General features: G+C 44.0%; 1 protein-coding gene across 2 annotated transcripts in view; it reads right to left on the reverse strand.

The window, feature by feature from the left end:
- Positions 1–2340, reverse strand: part of LOC146867986 (dual specificity phosphatase 29-like) — a 38677-nt gene extending 36337 nt beyond the window's left edge. The window contains exon 1 of one of the 2 annotated variants that reach the window (XM_085615154.1): positions 2293–2340. The gene's annotated coding sequence lies outside the window, so the exon portion shown is untranslated. Of the gene's footprint in view, positions 1–1781; positions 1845–2292 lie in introns of those variants that run through there. The other variant, XM_085615157.1, reaches the window with a different exon arrangement.
- Between the last annotated feature and the right edge of the window lie 4473 nt (positions 2341–6813).

The following is a 6813-nucleotide window of genomic DNA, read 5'->3' on the forward strand; positions in this document are numbered from 1 at the left end:
GGGCCGGCCGCTTTCCCCCTTGCCATCTTTCTCAGCTGTACCAGGACCTCATCTTCCGTTATCTCGGCCATTAAGGACCTCCTTTGATCATTATTTAAACTAGGGAGTTCAATCTTCCCCAGCCAGGCCTCTATTTTCTCCCTCCCTGGCAAAATATCGTCTTTGTATAACCGACTCATATATCTACGGGCTTCTGTACCTATTTCTGAGTTGGTATCTAGTAGGGCTCCTGTTTCCACGTCTCTTAGATTACGAATTACATTTATAGATTTAACCGATTTGGCTTTCCAAGCCAGAAGCGAGCTACTCCTCTCTCCATATGCAAAATGCTGCAACGTACTAACCCTCAATCTATCCAATAGCCTTTTATCAAGTTCCCCTTGATATTCCGCTTGGAGCTGTTCTAACTCTTTGCCCAGCAAAGAAACTTTACTGGAGCCCTCCAATAATGTCTTTTGGAGCTCCTGTTCCTTACACTTGATCTTTTTGGAGAGATCCTCTTCTTGCTGTTTCATATCTTACCTCTTTCCCACCATTATAGAAGTTCCTAAAGCTCTTAGATAAGCTTTGAAGGCATTCCAGATGACTTGAATTTTTGCTGATCCCATATTAGCTTGAAAAAAAGGACCGAAGCCTCATCTCTTATACTTAATACCACCCCTTCATTTAACAGAATAGTTCTATCTAGGGTCCACCTTTTCATACCAGACTTACAATAATGCCTAAGGGACAAGAACACAGCCGAATGATCTGAGAGAATGGTGGGGAGATGTTTAAATTTCTTCAACCAATGTTAATAACTCCTGATCTACTAAGAAATAATCGATACAGGAGTGGTGGCCATATTTTTTACTGTAAAAAGTGAAGTCTTTTGTCTCCCCTATCTTACGTCTCCAAATGTCTGCCAGATTCAGCTCTCCAATCATGGTCTTAACTACCGCCGATGTTCTAAGGGGACTGGCATGTTTAACTTTAGAAGTTCTATCCAGATCCTTGTTTTGTACTATCTTAAAGTCGCCACCGATTATAACCGGAGCACTAGCCATTATTAGACACGCTTCAAGCTTAATTAAAGCATCTGGAGCATCATCATTCGGACCATTATAATTAGCACAGACTATTGACAGCCTCTGTATCCTCAGATTGGCAACCAACCATCTCCTGGAGAAATCCGTCTGATAGCTTTCTAACTTTATGCCTAAATTATTTCGTATAATGACCGCCACACCTCTTGTGCTGCCTCTTTGGTCCGAACAAACTACTTCCTGGACCCAGCTCAATTTATTAAATGCGGTACCACATTCATCCCTTTCTAAATGAGTTTCCTGAAGCAGAATGACACTAGTCTCACTATTCTTAAGGGATTCCAAAACCGGAGTCAACTTTTTCCTGAACTTCAGACCATTCACATTCCAGGATATAAAGTGAACCAGGTTTATTTTACTCAATTCTACGGTACGATCACCAGCTCCAAAAAAAACCACCTTGACCTGTCTACATAACCCGCTCCAAAGAATCAAATGACCCCTCGTAATTAGGACCACACTGACGTAAGACAGAATAAAGACATTTTTTTCTATTTTTCCCCCATGTTCCCACCACCCCGTGCACCCCACCACCCACCCACCTTGGGGAACCCTCCTTCCTATCCCTAGATGAAGAAAACGCCTTTCGGGAACCCCCGAGCTATAGGAGGGGGAATCCAAAACAAAATGCTAAGAAAAGGGTAACTAATACTAATAAAGAAACAACTTAACTGAGGATCAGAGTTCTACTCTTACATGGATAAATCCTCGACTCCCTATTCAGCCATTTATTCTGAGTCTTCCATCTGCGCGGGTTGGGGGAGATCACGTGATCGGGAACATGGCGGCCGGTTGACGCCGGTCATGAGAGCTCCTGAGCGTAAGAGTGGAGAATCCATCGATGTGGAACAGGGTTCATTTTACTCAATTCTACGGTACGATCCCCAGCTCCAGAAAAACCACCTTGACCTGTCTACATAACCCGCTCCCCTCTGAAAAGAATCAAATGACCCCTCGTAAATAGGACCACACTGACGTAAGACAGAATAAAGACTATTTTTTCTATTTTTCCCCCATGCTCCCACCAACCCGTGCACCCCACCACCCACCCACCTTGGGGAACCCTCCTTCCTATCCCGAGATGAATAAATCGCCTTTCGGGAACCCCCGAGCTAGAGGAGGGGGAATCCAAAACAAAATGCTAAGAAAAGGGTAACTAATACTAATAAAGAAAAAACGTAACTGGGGATCAGAGTTCTACTCTTACATGGATAAATCCTCGACTCTCTATTCAGCCATTTCTTCAGAGTCTTCCATCTGCGCGGGTTGGGGGAGATCACGTGATCGGGAACATGGCGGCCGGTTGACGCCGGTCATGAGAGCTCCTGAGCGTAAGAGTGGAGAATCCATCGATGTGGAACACTTGGATAGGAGTAATGACTTGGTTGTTGGTGGCAAGGAACAGTGGTGAACGTCAGTGAACTCAACAGTTTTGTTCTGTATTAGCGACGCATATGGGCACAGGCAGGGACATGGAAGCCAGCCCCGCCCCTCAGGGGAATTGGTGCTGGGTGGCGGCGTTTTTGCGAAGATCCCGGGCGGTGACGGCGTTGATCGGGCTCAGGCGGGGCAGAGCCTGTACAGCCTCCGCTGGATCTGTATCCTTGGAGGCAAAGCACGGTAGAGGCTGTAATTCAGATCTCGGGGAGCAGGCAGTAAGTCGAGAGGTATCGGCTTTTGGTCTCCCTGATGAGATTCGGCCACAGCAACAGTGCTACAGCAGCAATGTCAAGGTAAAGTGGGGGTAGATGGAAAACAACCTCCCCTCCCAGGATTTCCCTTCCTGTGTGAATTTGACGAATGAGGAGTTGGAGGGTGATAAATATAGAGGAGTCACCCCACAGGCTCATACAGGGGGAGAAAAAGGTTATAGGGTTTGCTGCTGTTAGAGAGGCGCAATTTCTGCCTGCAACCGGTATCTTTTACGCTCTCTGCCCAAGAAGAAAGGTGTTGCTGGAAGAGCAAAGGTTCCTGTAGCCAGAGAGCTCCAAGCAGTAACCCCTGTTAAAAAAGTGGCCAGAGGGACTGGGAGAACCAAGAGGTGCGGGCCAAAGGAAACGTGTTCATTTCCTAAGCCTTCCCCTCCCTTAGGTCTTACTTTAAAATCATGGAGCAGGTTGCAGGTTCCTCGGGGGGGGGGGGGGAGTAAGGCTGTGGAACGCCCATCCCAGGCTGAACCGTTGTGGTTGGAGAATCGTTTTTCCCCACTGGCAGAAAATCGAGACAATATCATACCCGATACTCAAGTAGTTCAGGATGCTATAATGGGTAGGGGGACTGATGGTAACAGTCCTAGCCAGGGCAACGGTGAGAGCTCTGGGTCGGATCATCGTCTTCAAGATAAGGCTCCCTCAGGAAACCAGTTGGCAGATCTACTTTTTACTCTCAGACAAGATATTCTGGTTAAATTCGAGACTTCTGAACATAATCAAAAGGGCATTAACGAAAAATTTGGGATATTTGAACGGAAAATAGATGGAATTGCCCAACAGACTTCAGCTTTAGAAGGCAAGGTGAAGTCATTATCAGCTGCGACGGCTGTGAACACCAGTGAAATTATGCGTCTTAAAAAGCAAAATAAGCTGTTGCAAGAGGACCTAGAGAAGCTTGAATTGCAGGCTAGGCGCAATAATGTGCGACTTTTGAATATCCCCGAAAATGTTGTAAATGATGACATCAAAGTTTTTGTGTGTAAGCTGTTGGGAGGTCTACTTCAGGATAGGTCGGATATTGATTGGGGCAGAGAGATACAAAGGGTGCATAGAGACCCGTTTAGGTTAAACCCTGAGAGGAAGACCCCAAGGAAAATACTGATAAACTTTCTCTCTTTCTTGATCAAGGAGTTAGTGTTGGGGCGAGCCTTGAAGGATCGTTTCTTGAAGTTTGGAGACCTCAGTTATCAAATTCGATCCGATATGGGTAAGAGAACAGCCCAGAGGCAGGGGGAGCTGGGCACAAAAATGAATGATCTACGCAGTAAGGGGGCCCAGGTACAGATGAAGTTCCCTGCAATGCTGAGGATAATGTGGCAGAATAATATGTACAATATTAGAGATCCAGAAGAGGTCATTACTCATTTTTATTATAAGGAGTAGGCAGGGAATTGTTAAGATGACCCATCCACATTTAGGTTTTGGAGGGCACAGGTTTAGTCTAGGTTTGTTGTAATTGTAAAGATGGCCTATTGTTTTTACAGTATAATAAATAAATGATATATATTGATATACACTACCTACTGGCAGGACAATCAATCACGCACTGTATGGATTTAATGGATCAGCGAAAGGATATCCATCCATCCATCCATCCATCCATCCATCCATCCATCCATCCATCCATCCATCCATCCATCCATCCATCCATCCATCCATCCATCCATCCATCCATCCATCCATCCATCCATCCATCCATCCATCCATCCATCCATCCATCCATCCATCCATCCATCCATCCATCCATCCATCCATCCATCCATCCATCCATCCATCCATCCATCCATCCATCCATCCATCCATCCATCCATCCATCCATCCATCCATCCATCTTTTTATCTTTCTGTCTATCGATATATATCAAGATGTAGAAATATACACATACAAATTCAGATGTAAACATTTAAGCAAGCATATATATGCCTATGACCTTTTGTGAGTGGGCCTATCACTTTTATCTGTGGCCCAATGTGTGCCTTGTTAAGGGGACCTCATCTCTATGGTGCACTATTGGTGGGATGGGCATACAATGAATCCTCACCATCTTACCAATAGCAATAGTCAAAGAGAAATAGTCACGGATTCCTGTTATATTGTAAGGTTCTTTTTTACATTTAATTTGGTGTTAATTTACTGACTGTATTTTAATTGTATACACTTGAGTATATTTGATTTTGTCTAGTAAATTAATGTATTTGTTTTGTAAAGCATGCCCCTGAAACCACTTTGCAGTGCTAGAAGAGTTAAAAGTGAGGACCCAGCAGAATGTTCTGATGGCATATGGAGAGGTGCAGGTCGGGCAGCCCTCGGTGTTAGTCCTCTACCGAAAGTTTTCATGCAGGACCCTGATATTTCGATGGCATGGCACATAATATCCCGATGGGGGATATGAGGGTGGCATCTAACCAGTAACAGAATATCACCTTCAACAGGGGAGTTTTCAACAACTATGGATAAAGCTATATATTTAGCTGGAGGGAGCATGCAATACTAATTTAGCATCAATAAATGGTCATCAGCCATTGTGACGTATCCATCGCTAGATGTTCTTACCCCAGTAGTTGTCCCATATTTAACCCTCTCACCTCCGTTCTTTTCTTTAATACTGCTAGTCGAGATTTTGTTCTGGACACAAGATTTGCCCTTCTGAGTATGTGATGTGATGTGCTGACCCAGCAGTGTTTGTACAAGGCTGTGTTCTAGTGCCACTGTGTCATCCATCACATGCTGGATTGTTATCATTCTTCAAAAGTAATTTCCATCGTATACAAATTGATCCACCCTAAATACCCTCTCTTGTTGTCTACTTCTTCTCTCCTCTTCCTCCTGCTTTTAATGATCACATTCATCTCTTTCTTCATCCAAATCTAAATAGACACTACCATTCTGAACGATTTCCCTAATAAGAACATTCCTGTTATGTACGTCTCCTTGTTGCTCTTTCTGGCCTAGTATCTCCCACAAATCCCATCAGGAACCTTGGGGGCATACCAACAAGGGCTTTATCTCTGCTTTTTTGGATTTAAAAGCCAAAAAAGGAGAGATAAAACTAGCGCCCTATCAACAACAGGGTGCTAACATGCAAATTTGCATGTTAGCACCCTTTTACTCTACGCTTCCCCTTGCATCTCTAATGAGATGCAAAGGGGGCGTTCCAGAGTAAAATAATATGAGAAATGTCGCTAAGCGACATTTCTCCTATTATCAAGAATGTCGCTAACCCTGTTAGAGACAAAAAAAGCAGCGCTAACCGCGGTTAACGCTGCTTTTTTACGTCTGGTATTTTTTAGACTTAGCCATGATATCCTATGGAAGGAGAATATCATGGCTAAGTTTGCCTGTCCCTATCAACAAGGTAACGTTGCTAATAGCACGCTATCTCAGCGATAAAAATTCACGCTAGCCGGCGATAATTATCCGAGCGCTAAGTGCGCATAGAGATAATTATCGCCGGTTGTTGTTGATATGCCCCTTGGTTTGTTCATGGCTCTTAAATTGGGTCTATTGCTGCAAAACAATGCTATTAGAGCATTATCCTTCCAAAAGATATACTTCATTGGACATATTCTCCTTTCTGAAGTCGATGAAGAGGAGGCGGTTCTGGTTGGCGATATGGTAAACTACAGTTGTGACTAAATAAATCCACCTTTTGCTGGTAATCTTGACCCATCCAGAACACACAATCTAAACTAAGACCGGTCAGTTGGCCTTTGGCCTGCTTAAATGAGTTAATTGAAGTAGCCAAAAAGTGATGGATGGCATGCTTGAATTAATGCTTGAATTAATCTAAGCCACTGGTAGTTACTCGGGCCGTGTCCCAGTCCATCGTTATTTTTCACACCATGCCACTTCAGTTTAGACCCAGCCATGTACAAATCAGTCTTTTTTTGGAATTATGTTTACTAAACAAGCTCATGGTATATCACAGGGCTGAAAGTGTTTACATGTACATCACCAATTGGAATTCACAAGCAAATCAGTCTTGATCGTGCTCCAATGGGAGCAGTCCAGCCCAA

The sequence above is a fragment of the Triturus cristatus genome, chromosome 1_2 (assembly GCF_964204655.1).
Source record: "Triturus cristatus chromosome 1_2, aTriCri1.1, whole genome shotgun sequence".
In the NCBI taxonomy this organism is placed as follows: domain Eukaryota; kingdom Metazoa; phylum Chordata; class Amphibia; order Caudata; family Salamandridae; genus Triturus; species Triturus cristatus.